The following is a 19540-nucleotide window of genomic DNA, read 5'->3' as shown; positions in this document are numbered from 1 at the left end:
CGCGTATCCACCTCGCATATTGCTCGACAAATCACATACGTTCTCAGAGGTGGAACAGCAGGAAGCTGAAAGTGCAACGGGGCATGTGTCAAAAAGAGATACTCTCAGTGTCGACACACACGCACGTGCTGACCATGTCAATCAAGCAAGAACGATTTCTACTGAAACGACAGCTCGATGTGTTGATTGGAACAACATTTTAAAACAGTGTTGCTCTATACATTGATTAACTTGGACGCGGAAGAACGACGAAGACGAAGGAAGCGAATAGAGCGCGAGATTCAGGTTCTGCAACATTGCGAGATCAGTGTCAGCAGATTGGCCTCTTTTCCGATCCGGAGAAACGACTAACGCGGAGGAACGGAGCGTAAAGGAACACGTAGAAAGCATTTGTCAAGAGGCCAAGATCTCTCGGTGGCATGTTAAAAAGCGGCGAAACAAACTGGCACGGGCTATCCACAAGAAGTACTCTCATTTTCCATGCTTCGCTGGTCGGAGACAAGGTCCTCCAAAGGTTCGCGAAGATGCGTGCTAACAACAGAAGAAGAAGAGTGCGTGCATTGGTAGAAAGAGACCGTGGATCGGCTCAGTGGAACGAAGATGGCGGAGCGAGGTTGTTCGAATAGTAGAGTAAGATCAATCGATAAATAGTTAATTGTCACGATCATCGTATGGAAATCGACTGAACTGGGATTGGCGGTAGCTTCGGCAATGCATGGAGTTGAGCATTAAGTTGACGGAAACGTGCACAGCACCTTCGACGTTTCGTCTCGCTTATACCTGTACACTTATCTTTTCTCAGGAAAATGATTCGTAGAAGGCTGTTCTTCGTTTTATTGCACCTTTCGTTCGCGATTTTCTTTCCACTCACGGAGACGTTATTAGGAATGACAAAGACCCTTATGCTTCTTTACGACGACGTAAAAATGTTTTAGTGCTTTCGGTGGAACCCTCTTCCGTAACAGAAGACATTTAAGCGTACGGAAATGGCAACAATGTTCAAATTTAGCATCTATCTGCAGTTTCAATGCTACGATATCTTCAAAAAGATATATGAGTTTTCCAGAAAACTTACTCTGTGTATTTATACGACGAAACGAAAAGATTAATAAAAAATGGAGATGATCACTTAGGCTTCTGAGAGGCTCGTATTTCGTCTAAAAGTTCGAAGACAGCGAACAAATACGTCTGAAAGAGCAGGGACAACACTAAAAGCCGGCAAACACCATTACCAGAGTGGTCGAGTGACAGAATCCTTTCTTCTGAGACGCATAATCGCAGAGAAGTTCAGAGGTTGAGGTTGTCGTGGTTTTGTCATGTCTTGAAAATCGATGTACCCACGCTGAGGATGGCAATCTTGAGACCTCGCGTGCCGAGCGTTCCAATTTTACTTTTCCCGCGACTCGCGCACGATCGTTGTCTTCTCGCCTCGTGCGTCTGTTCGTTCCCGCTCGCTGTCTGGCGATACGTTCCAACCGCGAACAAACGAAGGCTCGGGTGAGAGTACATCGTCGCAGGATGCAATCTCATGTGGCAAGTGATCGAGGTTATTTATAGACTAATTCAACCGTGAAACTATGAGCGATAATGGAGACGGGAGCAAGAATGGAGAGCAAGAATGTTCCCTTTCAGCAAACATATTACTTTTTTGTTACACGAGAAGATAATAAGCAAAGACTTGGTATCGTAGTGATTAGCGGTGTAATGTCGGAAAATATATAAACAAGCAATGAAAAGATGTAAACTAATAAATTGAAAATGTTTCTCTTGTCTAAAATATTTTTTCTATCATTTCAAAACTGAAGTTTTATCATTTTCCTCCTGTGTATTTGTTTCCTTTCATTCAATTTAAAATTACGAAATATATGAAAAGCCGTGCTATCGATTTCGATAAAAGCACAAAGCACTCGATCATGGAGGACGTGTGAACGCACAGTCGCTTCGAATTAATAACAAGAAGAGAAGAGAACAGAGCAGTAGCTCGATAACGCGGAAACAGCTGCGGCGATAAAAGGGATCGTGTTCCTCCGTCCCGGCGAGGAATTGTAACTTCTCCGGGTCGCTGGTGACAGGCATGGAATTTACTGCGATGCCTCCGCGCGTGTACGCTCCTCTTCGCCCGACCGCGACGTGCGAGCACGTTCGTTCTAAAAATTAATGCCGAACCGGATGACGAAGACTAATTGTAAATGGTGCTGCCAATCCGTGGGAATTCGCGCGCTGATTAAATCGCAGCCGCTATGGCGATCACAGCTGCTGCCATCGCCGCCGCCGCAAGAGGTGGTGTAAATGATGAGCTCGGCATCCACGGGCCGAACGTATTAACGATTTCCTCGGAACGAATTAGGAAACGTCGATTTGATAGAGCGGCCGTTGCAAGAATGTGATGCTTCGTACTGCACTATGCTTGGTGGAAAATATTCGTTGCGAGGATAATTAACGATCGCCAGGCAACAGGCCGTGTTTAACCCTCTTTGAGCACCGCCATCGCCACGGATCGGTTATTATTTTATCCGTGAGACAGTCTACTACGTTTTCTTGCACAATATGTCTTATTAGTTTCGTCGATTAAATAGCTACTGATAGAATCAAATTAGTGGTTTCTGGAATATTACCGACACCACCGTGATTAAAAATTTTTATAATTATTATTGAATCGTAACTTGTTAATCAGATGATCGGTTATTGATATGGAATACTAATTAATGGACGTGCATGGTGCTTGGACTATTATTAAGTAGATTGAAAGTAATGTCCAGTACAGTTAGTTTGATGTGTATAATTTATCATAATACAGTTGATTTGAGATAGCGAACTGGTATAATCAATAGCCAGGCACGTACGAAGAAAAGGAATCGATCAGTCGTGTTTTTCGAATCAGGTTTCTAATCAATGCAGCTAAATTAAGGAAACCTTTTCTTCGGGAGAGTAATGTTCTCTTCCTGTTGTTGCTTGGAAATTCAACGTTCGTTGTATGCCCACGAGTCTAAACCTAGTTCTGAAAGGTTCAACCGTGTCAATGGAAAATTGCGATTACAGGAATAATCTCTGAGAGCGTTGTTAACATACCGGCGATACACGCACGTGAAAAACGTCGAGAATAACCAGAACGCAGAAAGAAGTCGACAGTACGGTAATTATAAAAGCCAAGAAGAAGAGGAATCGGGTGAAAGAGAAAGAACAAGAAAGACAGACGAGGGAGGTAGATTGCGAGTGAACCACCTCGGATGGAAAAGTAATGAAGCAAAATAAAGAAGGTGAATGGTGGGAACTAAGTAGTCATTCCGAGGCGTTGAAAGACAAAGGATAACGGAAAAGGGGATTTTTAAGGCGGTTAATGGAGAGGCGGTGGAGTGGCTACGAAGAAGTCATGAACGAGTCGCGTCGAGCGAGGAAAAGAATTCGATGCTATTAACGGTAGCCAATGCGAAAGGGCATACTGTTAAACGCCTTAAAAGTCTTGACTGGTGGTGTTAAAGGTCCGTTTGGCACTGGTATTACGAGGATTATTACGAAGATATCGCGTCAAAGTGTGACGAGCAAAAGCCTAACCGGTGTGAATTGTGAATCGTTTCCGTGTAACTGGCACGAAGCTACGGCTCGAACCGTAGCCAAGTTTAATATCGTTCGTGGCTAAATTACTATCCTTCCGACGAATCGATCCGTCTAATATCCTTTCCCATATTTTACGAGACACTTCAGAACGTTCTTCTCCCGGCTGGTAACGAAGCTGCATCGGAACTATTTATCTTCGCGGTTACCTAACACATCGCCGGAGAGGTGAACGGTGCAAAAACACTGCTGAAACACCGTCATCGATCCAATCTGACGCGCGTAAACGACGATAATCGATCGGCGAACAAAAAAGCGATCTGGCTCGCGTCGACCTGGACCATTAAGTCGAACAGGATGTTCGCGACATTAAACTCCGGACGAACTGATTCACACGAATCGTAAAAGCCTAGCTCTGATGGTAGGTACGTTCGACTTTGAGGAATAATAAATAAACCTCGTTTGCTTACCGCGTTATATCTTAAATCAAACATCAGGGGTAGATTAAAGACATTTTCATTGGATGTTCGTGGCTGGAGGTTCGACTAAAAGAGAAAACCATCAAACAGTCAGAAGCGGGAACCCCGGTTGGCGACACGAGACTTCGATTAATCCTATCTCGACGTCCAAGAACTCAATTTTGCCGGAGCAATTACCACCGTAAATGATTCCCAGCTGACATTCCACGGTAATGACAAAAGAAACAGCCGGAGAGAGAGGAGGACGGTTCGAGAAGCAGACCGATTTCCCAGAAGTCATCGCAGAGGCGTCCAAACAAAGGGGCTTGTTGTTTCTTCCGCCTACAAACCCGGCTACCGTGTACACGGAGCTCGTTCAAGGTAAAATATCTTTGAATTCCGATAGGTTCGCCCGAGAACGGTATAGATCGTGACGAGGCTATTGATATTCATCTGATCTCGAATGTCCTTCGCGTGCTATCCTTTGTGATAAGTGGCAGCAACCGACGATAGTTACTAGACGAGTAAAGTGTCGCGATTAATGGTCGACGATGACGAAGAATAAACTACGGCCGGTGACATTAAAGAGTAGGTCCGATGACTGAGTAGTTCAACAGATGAGAATTATTAGAAAGTGGACAATCGCGGAGAGTAAATATTACCGCAGTAAATGAGAGACTTTAATCCCTTGATAAACGTCTCGTAACTCATATAAATAACTCCGTGAAAGTCTACCTTTCGTTATCTGACGATTTTTCTTTTTTTAAACTGATGATATATCGAGTGACATTAGACCCGCAACACTGAAGTGCTTTATTAGTACATAGGAGAAGGCTGTTAATAATTCCAGACAATACAACGTGGCAGTTCACCGTGTCGAAAAGGATACGTTCGTTTAAAAATCTCAATACGTTATTCATAGTATTTATAGTCAATAAAGTCACTTTTGAATAGAGCAAAATAATGGCAGCCCCGTCTGAACTTTGACCGCGACGCGTTGCTTCGTATACCTATTTCACCGTCGAGCAAACGTCGATCCATCAGCCATCGACCAAAGTCATCCTCGATCGGCAACGAATATTTATTTCGCGCGAAAGTTGTCCAAAGTCGACTGAACTAAATTTCCTAATAGCGTGGCCGTGATCAATCATCGTCTTCGTGTGTCTGTGTCTACTTTCTTCATCGCGAAGGGCTCCGTCGCGACTTTTCCGGCACGATTTATCCGGCGCTGAATCGATTACCTCTTCTTGGGATCACCGACACCCGGAGCTTCCATAAATCAACCGGGAACTCATAGGACGAACCAGAGGCGCTCCGGGCCGTAAATCGCGAAACGTCTCTATTCGCGTCCGTTCGTAGATACGCGCGAGCGGCATCATCTTCTGCCTCCAGGTCCTTACCACGGTTTTATTTCGCGCGCATACCTTGCACGAGACTTTTTTCATGTCATTGATTTAGTTCTACGTAGGCTATAACTAAACGTATGGTGGGATGTCAAAACGAAGGATCATAGATTGGAAATGAAATTTTCAAAGTGGAATCGGTACACGCGCTCGTATAAAGTGTATCGAGCAAATATTTGCGATGGAACTAAAAGTTTGCGTACGCGCGCTAGAATAATCTAGTTCTGTGCCAGTATATCTTCGGACTAATGCACTAGCCTCTTTCCTATTTGAGAAGTCGAAGATCTAAATACGTTCTCCCAGCGAAAGCAGGAATAGTTCTAGTTCAGTCAGTCGATTAAAGTCAAAGTCTTGACTGAGTGGTTTATATACGAGTCTATAATCCTGGTGATTCTGCAACAAATAAAACTTGTCCAGCAAAACCACCGACCAGCTTCGCTCACGGTTTGTTCCGCTCAACGAGAGTAGCTCTCGTTAGAGGGGCCCACGATGACAAATGCACCGATTAAGTAATTATTACTATCGATTACCGGTGCCTTCGTTCTTCTCTCTTTCGATTTTTCCAAACCTATCATTCCCTGTTCAACACTGTTGCAATCGTTCTTCAGCGATCGCAATTCAAACGATCGGAAGAAATCGAATGCCGGCTAATTAATTGGTCTCAGTCCCGCGAACGCGATCTTTTTTCGACCACTTAATTCCGCTTTGGCAACCGTTTCTCCAATTACGCCGAGAAACCCGAGAAAATCGAATACGGATGATCGAGTCAGCCGAGCAGTAACGCCGCGATCTTATCGAGCTGATATCCTGTCGCTCCGCGTCACGAGCCTGTCTCGAGGAATCGATCGCGCGTCTCGGCCGCTAGGCTAATATTGACAGCCGGTGACACGGGTTCACCGACACGGACACGCGGCAACGATCGTCGCCAACCGCCGCGCCGCACGATCTAAATGCTTCGATACCATTTTATCGATCGTTCTCGCGCTCTCTACGGGCTTCGAGAGCATACTTGAAGCACAGTCGAAGGAGAATTCACAGCAGCAACGCTCCACTCGATTCCCTTCGATTGTCTGACGCGATATTTATTCATTCAGAATATTGTTCCAAGTGTTTGCTTGGTTACATGTCTGATCCATTTAATTCTTTTATTTTATCAAAGCTCGTAAATCTCAAGAGGAATTTATTTGCGTTAGACCGACTACTTCCTATTTTTCTATGTCGTGTTATTTTAACCTTTTCTAAATACGAAAAACATTATTGTTAAATCTTCCTCGATAGGAGGAGCGAAGATGGAACAGGTGTCAGTCTGGTTGCTAGACAGCACGTGGTAATTAATATTTCGCGATGTTAACTCGGAAGCGTATTCCCGAGTGTCTATACGCGGACGTATGCGTAGAACACGGGCCCGGCGTGAAAGCTAATGAGCCAGCGCAGCGATCTCGTCAGAAAACGAGCGATGGCTCATTACGCCGTGGCTGCAGCCTCGCGTCTAGAACGGACGCGTGTGGCCGCGTCCTCGCGTGCATTGTTTGCGATGTTAACGACGCGTCCGTATCTGATACGATGCACTACGAAGGGAAATCCTCGCAGTTGATTCCAAGTTTCGATTGAGACTGGATCGTTTCGTCATGCCGATTTTCCATGAGCGGAAAATTCGCGTGAAATACATTAATCGGGATGAAATATCGATAGAACGACTGTGCCAAGTCTACCGTTAAACTTGGTCCCGAGGCGTGTCTCTTCCTCGATGATGGATTTATTTTCCGAGAAGAGCGATTTAATTGAACAGTCCATTAGCGGCGATATTTCATCTTGTACAGAGAGGTCGAAGCATCCTGATTGAAAGCCAGCCAATGAATGGGTGTAGCTGTACGTGGAATTGAAACGAAGATGCGTTTACCGGGGAACGGAGTTAATAGACGACCGATTGTGCCAGTTGAGTTGACCACTACGATATACGCGATGTCGTGGAAATTTATTTTTTTTTTTTGCAGCTGATATATTCTAGATACTTCGTATTATTTATACCATTGTAGCTTTTTACGGTTTTACCCATGACAGTTCTATTTATTGATATGCCTATTAATTCTTTCATTTGTGTGATCATATGCCTACGTATTTAGAATTATGAAATAAAATATTATTCTGATCAGAAGGCAGAATAGATCATTTTTACTCTATTTGTTATTCAACTACAATAAAATAAAATTTATGAGATTAGAGGAATACCATGAAATATTGATCGATGTTTCAAATTTTATATCTAATTGCTCCATTACATCTTTTATCGCAGTCATTGTCCGAAGAAAAAACGAGCTTAGTAGATTCAACGGCTATTAGTCGACCATGAGACTGAAGTCTCGTTCGTGAGAGAACAACGGTCCATTATGTCAGACACAGCGAAGCGTGTCGCAAAGAGAGGACCGGAAGAGCTGGCTGCCACGTCTGAGATGCTCCTAAGAGAGATAGCAAGACCGCTTCCGGTCCTTTCTAATCATTATTAATCGATCGATGACTTTGATCGAAACAAGATCGGACCATGGATACGCGTTAATCTCGAAATGAGCGCAATTAGAATCTCAGAACATGATAATCGAAAGTCGATAATACCGGCAGCCTGGGGAAAGCGATTGTTGATAGTCGGATCGCGAGCAGACGACGAGAATGAACTCTCGTAGACGCGAGGGCGCCGATTGAGAGATACCTTGAAAGACTTTAACTCGAAAGGGCACCGATGTTCTCCGTAAATTTTTGCGTGTTTTTATCGATCGAAGTGGAACGTGAGAAAGGAGGACTTGGTGGAAAGATGGTGAAGATTTGGATGATTAGAGGAATCTGATTAATTGAGAGTCGAGGCAAAAAAACTAGGACAGAATTATCGTACAATCGAGCGCATGTTTTCGTCGATGGTTGTCTGTTCGTAAAAAATCTGATCTCATAATGTTAGGAAAATTTTCCAAAATTTGTATTCGATATATTTAATAATTTTAATATTGTATACACACCATATACTATCGTAAACAAATTAATTGCGACAAAGCAGGCGATAATTGTTTATTACCAACAGGTTTGTTTGCTATTTTCCTGCCGCAGCTGTGCTCCGTCTCCACAAGGGAGAAACGTGCCGACAACACGAAAGATGGAAGAAGACGGTATAAGAAAGAGAAAGAGAGAAGTTTTGAAACGATGTTGCAAGTTGAACGGCGCGATACAACATTGGCATTTCACCTTTCTTGCAGTAATTCAGCCTGCATACCCTGAACTGAATCCGGCGAAATGGAAACGTTCCATAAAGTTCCTTTAATTGCCATGTTTGGGCTACGAATCGAACGAGGAACGAAGTGAAAAAATATTTCGATTAAAAGAGTGAAAGAGAGGAAAGAAAGGAAGGAATGATAAACATGTTTGAGTTACACGTTTAACGTACTGCAACAAGTAAATACGCGAGGCACCGTTGCTGGCGGCAAGAAGCGGAAATAAATACGGCCGTCGCGGCGTAACGTGTAAACGTTAAATTAACCGGTTAAATATCCGTTTGATCCGGCAGTTAAATAACAACCTACCACATGGTGTACATACAATATAGTTAGGAGATTGGGAGAAAGAGCGCGCGTACGGGGAAAAGGAGAAGGGGGGTGTAGGGAGAAATATATGTAGAGGATACGATAGAAAGAAAGGGAAAGAGAAAGAGAGAGATACGAGACAACCATGCGTCGTTACTGAATACGCCGAGAATACGTATTCACGAATCGACCGCGAATCGCCAATAAAGTCAACGATGAACCTCGATTATCGAGTTCGATAAATAAAGCGTCCTTGCGCGACTCTATGAGGATCACGAAGCACGACAAATAGAGTACGAGGCACGAGGAGAGTCAGCCAACGAAAGACACGCTCGCTTTGCTATTCTTTCTTGCCTGTTGCGGCCGTATCGAACGGATAGTTCCCAGGCTTCGCTTGCTCGGTTACTTCTTAGGCTACGTAAGCCGATTCCCCTGAAACTAGCCATCCTATATCTATCTATGAACCGTATCAAATGTATATGTATATACACGTATGGTCGATGGATGAGTTAATTAATACGAATACACGTGAAAAGCTAGATACGTTAATCCGCTTCGTCAAACGGTTTTTCCAAGCGAATTCTCTTCGTCGACGGTGAAACTTAAAATTCAACGGGTTCGAGCGTGTAATGTGCGTCGCTAATATCGCTTATCCGGTTGATTGATGGGCATTGTCGTGAAGAAACGGAACTATTTTCGAACGGTCTGCTGTGTCATAAGGAACGATCAACACCTTATTTTTCAATGGATGAGAGCAACAGACGACGCTTTGTTCGCAGCTACCTTGGAAGGCTTCCAGAAGAAGCGGTGGCTACAGGAAGCCTTTGAACGGTAACGCTTCGATATTCATACGCGTTCTTTTTCAAAGCTTCGTCTGAGACGGTAACCAAGCAAAACATTGAATATTTCCTCGATGACTCTCCATTCGATCACTACGACCCTACAATATTGTACAAGCAAACAGATCGTTGGAACTTGCGATTTCCTGCACATTCGATTCCTCCGTAGAATCAATATAACAGAGTATGTTGGGTCACGGTCGAAAATTAGCCAAGATGGCGATCATTCGTGAACTTTGATCGCCTAGAGACTCATGTCCTCTGTTAATTCCTTCCAAGGATTTTTTTACGACTGGATCACTCAAGACCTACGCTCCACGACAAGAAAACTATCCACGAGTTCATCCATCACTGTCAAGCGGAAAGCTCGTCGGCCGATAAACTTTCTACTTATCGTTCAATACACGCACGCAAATGCGCCGATAAACCACGCAGTGAACCCACTGTATCTTTTTATCAAACAGGTGAAAATGAATGACGCGATAGCGTGCGCTTCTTACCAGTGCATGCCTCTTCGACTACGTTTCCTAAGCAAACCCCCGACCCCTGTCGATGTTTTTCAACCGCGACGCGCTATCGTAAAGAACGAACGAAGCATTGGGTCCACCGCTACCCACCAATTTCGCTCCAATGAACCGAATCTCTCTTCCTGCGTGTTCCTCTGAAGGATTCGCCGAGCGTAACGGTCAAATTTTGCTTCCTGTCACGAGACCTGAGCACACCATCGCGGAAGAATTGCGCAGATCAGTGACCGCGATTTTCGAAACCTCGACGTAAATGAAAACTAAAACTTTTGACTGATACGGTGCATTGAATATTAGAGGATAGGTTGACATTATCAATTAGGTCTAGAGATATGGAGAAACGTGAATGGAATTCGGTAATCTACTAGATTCGAATGAAATCCAAGTCTGAGATAAGATTGACTTATACAAGATATGTTGTATTACGAAGAGAACGGTACACCGTGATCGAAGATTATTTGCTCGATGCTATAAATTAAGGTTAAATTCAACGTCCGGTGTTTAGAATACTGAGAATAGTATGAGTATTTCCATGTCTATATTTTTCCTCGTCTTTATAAATTATACGATTTTATGAACGTGATATTTCTAAAGAGACAAATTGTTAATAGCTCTTTAAGTGAACCAATCGTGTCGACTATGAAACGTCGTGCAAAGGAAATAAAAAATCAGAAAGACCCTGACATTCAGAGACATTATTCAAATCAACGCGTACCTTCGTATCCGGAATTTATTGCTCCCGAAAACCATCGTGCCGATGCTGCCCACGACGTTGTAAATGTTCAGATTCAACATCTGTCCATCAGCCGTGTGCTCGTGTCGCGGCGTTATAAACACCTCAGATCATCGTATCTCCTCCGCTGGAGGATGCTATCCACTCGCGTTTTTGCCTTCTGTTCTGTCTCGTCACCGTGCAACCAATCACACATTTGTCAACATCCCTTTAATCCCGTCTTCACTCGCTGTTGTGTACTCCGTTTGAACACGCTGAGAAAGATCGAGGAACACCGAGAACGACGAATAAACTACGATGGACATTCGTATACCAACTGAATTGCGTTCGAGTATCAATGATGCCACTGTGTGTTGACAGCTGTCATCGACTTTCGGTAAGATCGACGCGACACAAGCGCCACGAACGCTGTCAACGGAATGACTGCGGAGCACGGGTCGCGATCGTCGACGCCGCGTTGAAGAAGGGGAAGGCGTACGAGCGAGAGGGAGATAGAAAGGCTGCAGAGAGGCGGACAAGGACAGAGCAGGCGACGTTAGCCGAAGGTCCACGAAGAGCGGCGAGGGGCCCGATCCAGGGACGAATACACGGGGACAGGTCAACGTGTCTCATTATCTTCCCCTGTGATCTGAACCGGCAAACTGTACGCATGTAAATAGTGCGGGGAACGCTCATGCTCGCACCCCTGAATCGCATTAATGCCGTTGACAGGTCTACCTGACTACTACCGTGCTACGATGGAAGCGACACGAGATGTATCTGCCCGAGGAACCGGTTTAATTTGATGTCTAGAGAGCGGCTAATAAACTCTGAGATATGTGATTCGCTCTTTTCTGGATTGCCTTTCGTTTCGTGATGCCGTGCCACGAATTCGAACTCTCCGAGTGGGGTGAAAGGATACTTCAGTGGGATAGTGAAATTTAACGCATCAATCGTCATCTGCATCTATCGTATTCAATATATACAAACATATGCGGAATCAATTCGAATTCTTGTTTGAAATAAGTTACTAGAAACGATGTACTAAAATAATACACGCTTATATTGTTCGCTCTATCTAACTTTCGAGATAATAGTTTGTATCGTAGTATACGAACGTTGACCCCGTTTCTAACATTTCGGGGAAACAATGAAAACGATACACGAACAATCATGGAAGCTACTTTACATCGTTCGTGGACTGTTCATTGCCGTGCAACAAGCTTTACGAATTAATTCCTAAATGGGCGGTTGGTCTGTGGATTATTATACGCTACAGGCCCGTGATTCGCAGGTTGCAACATCTGCAGTCATAACTCGTTTCCTAGGAGGACAACGTTCGTAAGTTACGGCCATGGTGGGCACAGGCCGTAGCCGCGAATACTGTAATTTATATGTTACAACTGCCGAAGTTGCGAAGCGAGAGTTTATGACTTCGAAAAGGACGCCGAAGCTTTCCTGGCTGTCGGTTCAGCGGCAGGACGCTGTAAACGTCATCCCCATCGATCTGTACTCTGTACCTGCCGCGTGATTATCCTTTTCACGTAATAAACATGACCGAGGTATTCATTCGGGTTGTGATTAAATCTTCGCGGCATCGAGGGCTCGAACGCGAGCCAAGTCGGGTCTACGCATACGTCGCGTAATTTACACGAGCCTCCTGCAATCTCCGATATTCGACAATGTGTCTCGATGATACAAAATCGTGGAGAGCGTCGACAAGGGGTGGCGAGTTTACGGACGATCACCGGCGCCGATGCTGGCCGATTTTATGGAATAGAAATATAAGGAGTCTTCTTTCTTGTCCTGCATCTTTTTTTATATAGAGAGAGTCAGTAGGGTGAGGCGTCTTCGGATATTTCAAACTTCGCCTATTTCATTTCAGATAATTTTTTTATATGTTCCTATTTTATTAACAATTATTAATCAAATAATTTCTTAATGTGAAACTGTAATTATAAAATAATCGAATCAATTTCTCAAAAACAATGAACAGAGAAATAGGGGCTAAACGAAGAAGAATAACGCCGAGAAGATCGTAAAACCGTATGACGAGTGAGTTTGTCTTCACCAGTTAGCAAGTTGATCTATTAGCGATGCTAGACGAGATCTAACATTTCGCACATATGCTTCTGAGAAACCATGGTCAGTCGAGTCCGCCGTAAAATTTCCATCGACATCTGACACGCCGCCTCCCAACGCGCTGAATCTTTTCTATATACGTGGCACGTCTACTCTTCCTCGGTACGTTAGCCACGTTTATTAGAAGCGAAGGGCGGTCAGGCGTGTTCAGTTACGGCCATACATTTTTAACAGTTTCCTCGATCTGCGAAGGTCCGGTCCTCCTTTTTCGCATTCCCGTGTAATAACAGGTCTGCCCGCTGAGATCGAGCGGATCCGCTCGTCCCAAGACAGAAAACCGGCACAGCCCGCGGCGATTGTCGTAGGTAAGTGAGTTTGACGCACAACGCGGCTGAATACTTGGCCAAGACCTCTCTTACTCCTCTCTTCTACTATCTTCCACCACCGTTTTGTGTTCCAGCTCATTCCATCTCTTTTATGCTCGATCGATCGAAAATACGAGTCTCGTTCTTCCTTGTTCGTTCTCCATCTTCATCGATTCAAGACGCAACCTCTTCTTCGACACCCGTAGACAGTCGGGTACCCTTGCGAGAATCACGAGACACGTAGTCGGATGGAAAGAACAAGGGATAAAGAGAGAAAGCATCTCGTCCGGAGTAGCGTCCGGTTTGATTGATCGGGTGAAATACCGTGGCGAGCCGAACGAGTCAAAATATAGGACTTCCACTTATCGCGTATATGCTAGCTGGAATCGTGTCCACGATCTCTCGATGACGAATGGAATTCATGGGGACGGAACGTGAGCAACGATAACATCGCGAGATCCTCGGATGAGCATCGTGGATAAAACGAAAGAAAGAAAGTGAGAGCAAAAAAGCAAGAGAAAAAAAGAGCAGAAAGGTAAAGAAGCGAAACAAGCGGTCCAGTTTCACCTGATTTTTATGGCCGCTCTTGGGCAAAAGCTGCATGCGCGCCGTGAGCGATGAGTAACACCGGAGAGGCTCGTGTACAGGCACCGTTACTTTTTATCCGACCCTCCTTCTCTGCCGTGAACAATCCCGGTCCGAAATTCGATGAGATATGATTTTTAACCGACGAACAAATGAACGTCGTCAGTCGTGTATTTTTTCAAGGAATAACAGCCGACCGCGCTTGAAATTCTATTTTGGCGCCACTAGGTCCGTGATTCGATGGATACTGGGCGAAAGACCGTCTCGAATCGGGCAACTTTCCAAAGTCTAGTTCTGAGCGCTTCCCAACCTTCGTCCCGATGTTTCATTTCAGGAGCAGACGTCTCAGCAAGGGCATTATTACGCTGACATTCACGGCTTAAATATCGCACAGAGCGTTTCTATAAATAGGAGTCACCGCGTGCTTAATATCACGATATGCACATGAGCTTTGTACGAGACTTGTTTTTCGAGGAAATTGGTATTATTCTAAATGTTGGATTCTGTTTGCTGGATGCGAGCCAAATATCTGGAATCGAAGGAATGCTTTGCATTCAATGGGAGGAGTATATTATCGGCTGCGAACGCGTGGAAGATGCTTTCGTAAAAAGACACGTAGGTTTATGGGAAGAACCGCGAGGGCAAGAGTCGCTGAAGTACATGACATATTGCAAAGTGGCGAGGCTTGTTCCCATTTATCAATGGAGCGGTTATCGGTGCACTTCCGCGGACAGCTGCAAAACGATGCCATAGAAAGTGCGTTTATACTTTGCTCTCTTTCCAGCGAACGGAATGACAGATTACGAGAACGAGGACAATGCTACTCTTCGTGCAGATATTTTTCCTATCGTAATAGTCGAAGGCGGAGACGCTGCGGCGAAAGTTCCTACTTCCAGTTAACCACTAATAAGCACCCACGAAAAATAAATGATTTCTTAATCCACAATCGAAAAAAAAAAAAAAAAATAATGGCTAGGTTGAAAATTTAGTTACTGTAACGATATTTTTCAGAAAATTGAAGCCTCGCCAATATCGTAAACGTAGATACACTTCCAATGTGAATTATTCAAAAAATATGTCACGTGGATGCGACATATGAAAATTTACGAAACACTTAATCGAGAACCGCTAATATAGTCGTCAAACAAGCGAACAACCATCTTGATCCTCGCATAGGTAAACCATCTGACTTTTTCTCGATGATGTCATTCGTTATTCTGGACATCGGTAATGCCTCTAATGTAACTGTCGTGTATGTATATATGGCGGATGCTATTCCGGTCGATTCGCGACCCTGGATCCTCTCGCAGGCACAAAGTCGAGTTAAGCTGGTATCGAAATTTGGCGAACAGCCGGCTCGCGAAAGAAAAACAAATTGCTAATCACACGTTGGCATCTTCGTCCATTAATTTTACGGAGAGTCCTTTCATTTGTCGGACCTGGCCTAATAAATCCACTGCCGGCGCCGTATTCACAGCGACAACGTTCGCCGTGACACGCTGTCAATCAGATCGAGATCTGCGTCGATTTCTACGACATCGTGGAGTCTGGCTTCTCATCGATTTCCTTTGGGACATTGTGCTCACGTTTGCACATCTGTTTTTACCGCCGTAAACTGTTTCCCATGCAGAGAAAATGGACAAAACCCTTGTCCACTTTGAAAACGGAGATTGTCCGCCAGATGATTTTTGTCCACCATGTGTTTGCCAAACCTTCAGTTTAAGCTGGACGTTGAAATTCTTTATGTTATTTCTCAAACAAAATCTGGAAGTTTAGCCACGGATGTAGCATAATTGTAATGCAAACAGCAGAGTGTCCGACACGTTGTACATCAGAGACAGCGGAACGGAGGAAATACGTAAGTTCTCGTCACGTTTGATTCTCACGATAGTACATAATCTATCAGTATACCTAATACCACAACCTTCAAGTTTACACAAGTCATTTCGTAATTTACGGACATCATAGTTAGGGGCTGTCTCACAAGAATACTCGGATCGTTATGTTTCAGCAAGAAGAATTTATTATCTCTCTGTTTATGTTACCTCTGCCAGCATCAACTGCGGTTGGTCTACTGCGAACCTACGCTCCTGAGTAAGCTCTAAACCAATTATATCTCTTATTTCCCACCCACTTTTGCTATTATTCGTATCTTAAATAATACGTAATTCCTATAAACAGTCATCACGAGGAAATTCGAAGTAGAAACACGAAACATCGCAGAGATACCTAAACTTTATCAGACTCTTCCGTAATTTTTTCAAGAATTCCGAGAAACATTCGACCTCTAGCTTTCGTTCACGACTATTTCTCAATATTCTCGTCCAAACATTATTTTCAGAAATTCGAGTGCCAGAATAGCGTCATCCTATTTATATCGTAGCGATGCGGTCGTCGTGATGCAGACGTTCTATTCCACACGCGCAGAAGGCGAACATCATCCGTAGCACCAGAGGATGCGCCCGTGATCTCTGCGGTTTAATGGCTGGCCTTCTTGCAGGTGCAACAGTCGCGGTTACCCCTGGCCACCAATGTCACTGACCCTCGGCAATTTTCCAGAGAGCAGCGGTCAACGATTTCTTGGGCCGTGTCGCGAGGGGTCGTGAAACGTCGCGGTCGTTTATGCGCTCGTTCGTCCCTGGGTCGGTCGACTCGTGAACACACCGGAAACTTTACGATCCGGAGCTTTTATTACACGACAGTTCGGCCACACATGGCTCCGAACAATCGTATGCGAGCATCCGAAGCGCGCACAGGTCTAACGTTTTTTTCGTTCGATTGTTTGCCAGGTTCTCTGACCACCCATCGAAATAATAGTCCTTTCATTGGAAACACGTGGCCGACGGAAGTGGATTTATTTTTTTATTTCGGAGATTCGATAATACGAGCCAAGGCGTTTCTATTTTGGAGATGTAGGAAAGCTTTGACTTGTATTGTTAATTATATTGCATTTAGTTTTGTTATTTTTTTGCGTTTAGAGATAATGATTTATGAAAATGTATTCACATGGAAAAAGGTTAATTGAAAATGCAATAAATCTGAAGTCAAAGGATTCTAAGGGGAAAAGTAAAACCAGTGAACGCAGTGAAAGCTGCGGGAAGCAAAACACCTCGAGGTAGCGGCGGACCTTATCGTCGACACGGTGAATTGATGTTAACAGGAGCCAATTAAATGGAACGCCAGCGAAACTGGACTACTTGACGGAACGAGACGATGGAAGGTGGGCTTCATCGACGAGGAAGTAGGCGGTACACGTGTTTACCCAGGTGCAAGCGACACGTAGACATTTTTCACTGTAGAATTAGCCTCGATCGAGGTTTAAAGAAAAAACGATCGGCTCGAACATTTTTTCAGACCACGCGTTCTAACGGTAAATTACTTGGTTAATAATGTCGAGCAATTTGACCATTTACTCGTGAGATAAAGTGTCGCCATGAAGATACCGTTCCTCGAGACGCTCCCGTGAGTCCGTGTCCGGTGTTCGCCGGTCTCGACTCGCTGCCCATTGTCTTCTTTCGTCGTTGTCATTCCTGTCCCTTGTCACTTGCTTCCTATACCCCCCGAGCTTCCTCGATGCTCCGTTTGGAACGAAGTCGAAGTCAAAGTCGAGACGAGGACGCTCGTCAGACTCAGCAAATTAGATAGACTACCATATTTTAGAGATTAAAACTACAGATCTTCAACGAAAGTATTAATTTCGATAATTGTTTTCAATTAATCCGAAGCATAACCGATAATGTATTAGCAATCTGGAGAATATAAAAAAAGAAATGGAGAAATCAAGAAGAAAATACGTAGAAAATATTGTACGTGGAAACGGTGATGATCGAGGTTAACGAGGAACGAGAGGAAACTCGTTACACAATAAATCGTGTGAATCAATATCAATTCGCGTAAAAGTTGCTTGTAAAACGACGTATCCGGTAAATCTGTAGTCGCTATATTACGACCAGCAATTAATTAAATGTATATATCTGTTCCAATATTTATAACGGGTTATCTGAGAAATATAGAACAGACTCCCGGTAGGCGTTTCCGTTCTTTGCGAAAACATAAAGTCGATTAGATATACTAATTCGCGAGTTGATAAAGTTTACCTCGTTAGACTGAAAATTTCGTAATATTTCAGGAAAGTCGTTAGCTGCACCTAATAAAATGGAAACAAGCAAAACCACCTGAGTATTACAGGTTTTATGAATGTCGCTTCTGCTCCAATCATCCTACAGTTACGAAATTTGCTAACAATGTAAGACACTTTCTTTTCGTCGGATGTTAATCGACTAGTTAATGAAGGCGTATACGCTACCACTATCGCTTCTAAACCCGCTTAGAATTAGTCAGGATTGCATGCAATTGACCCCGTTTCTTGGCAAGTCGTCAAACGAGTCTCGCCACGCACGAAGGGAGGACGTTACGAGTTGTTGGAAGGCTGCTCGAATGAGTGTGCTCGACTTTCCGACCGACGAAAGTACTTCTGCCGCAACCAGAACGCTGGCATCGTTCTCCTTTTAATTACCGTTGATAATTAGTAGACGTTGCATCGTACTCTTGCGACACACGCATTTACATCTTCGGTACGGATAATCGTGTGAATTGTTAAACGATACTTTGAGGACGATAACTTCAAGCGACGAGAGTCAGCAATATATATTATGATGTATCATTTCTTACTTGTTGCTTCTTGTTAATATTATCAAACGAGTGAAATATTTTATGACTCATATCCGTAGAGATAAAGCGTTTAATTAAAAGTATATCGAACGATGCTTTCTCGCATTTCCCCTCACGAGATCGAGAACCGATAACTGTAACTACGCCCGATAAATATATATATTTTAGAGATAATCCATCGATTCCACAATCAAACAACTGGGGTTTTTATTTCACAGCTCGCCGTCGCAAGAATGGCAAATAAAATTCTCTAGTTTCGAAATCGCTTATCGAGCGTTGAGTGAATCGATAGAATAAACGAACAGATAAACATATAATAAATTTTTCCGCAATCGATTCGAACACATTCTCCTATACTCTTTGACATCAAACTATTTAGTTATAATGAAAATCGGAGTTTCAAGTATAAATATAATTGTGAAATAATAATTTACAATTTACCAATTGTGAATTACGATTATATCTTGTGATCGTCGTTGTCGCTACGCAAATATACACCTCGATAACGAGTGTCGTTCACCATAACGTTACTATGTATCGTCTTATTCCTTTTTAGCAAAGTTTTTTACATTTTAGTATTATCTCATATTGAACTCGAAGTCATATTGAGTTCGTTCGAACGAAAAATCTTTCCTTTCGTTTTAAAACTCTTCAATACCTTCAGAGTCAATGTATTTTTAATAGTCATGTCAAAGTTTACAAGAAAGATCTATGTATGCTGTATCTATTCATTGCTTTAAGAATCACGTCTTTGGAAGAAAGGTTAATCCAATTCCTTTGACGCGA

General features: G+C 43.6%; 1 protein-coding gene and 1 long non-coding RNA gene across 3 annotated transcripts in view; one reads left to right on the top strand and one right to left on the bottom strand.

Moving 5' to 3' along the window:
• The window catches only part of Shrm (shroom), a 126939-nt gene that overhangs the window by 24349 nt on the left and 83050 nt on the right, over positions 1-19540 (bottom strand). The window lies entirely within an intron of this gene.
• On the top strand, positions 15910-16660 carry LOC138178089 (uncharacterized). Its single transcript, XR_011172595.1, has 3 exons — positions 15910-15941; positions 16095-16177; positions 16584-16660. It is a non-coding gene; the product is annotated as an uncharacterized LOC138178089 (long non-coding RNA).

Source organism: Bombus flavifrons, chromosome 1 (assembly GCF_040668555.2).
Source record: "Bombus flavifrons isolate JBK064 chromosome 1, iyBomFlav1_principal, whole genome shotgun sequence".
Classification (NCBI taxonomy): domain Eukaryota; kingdom Metazoa; phylum Arthropoda; class Insecta; order Hymenoptera; family Apidae; genus Bombus; species Bombus flavifrons.
Note: the sequence above shows the minus strand (reverse complement) of the source record. Positions and strands in the feature narration are given on the sequence as shown.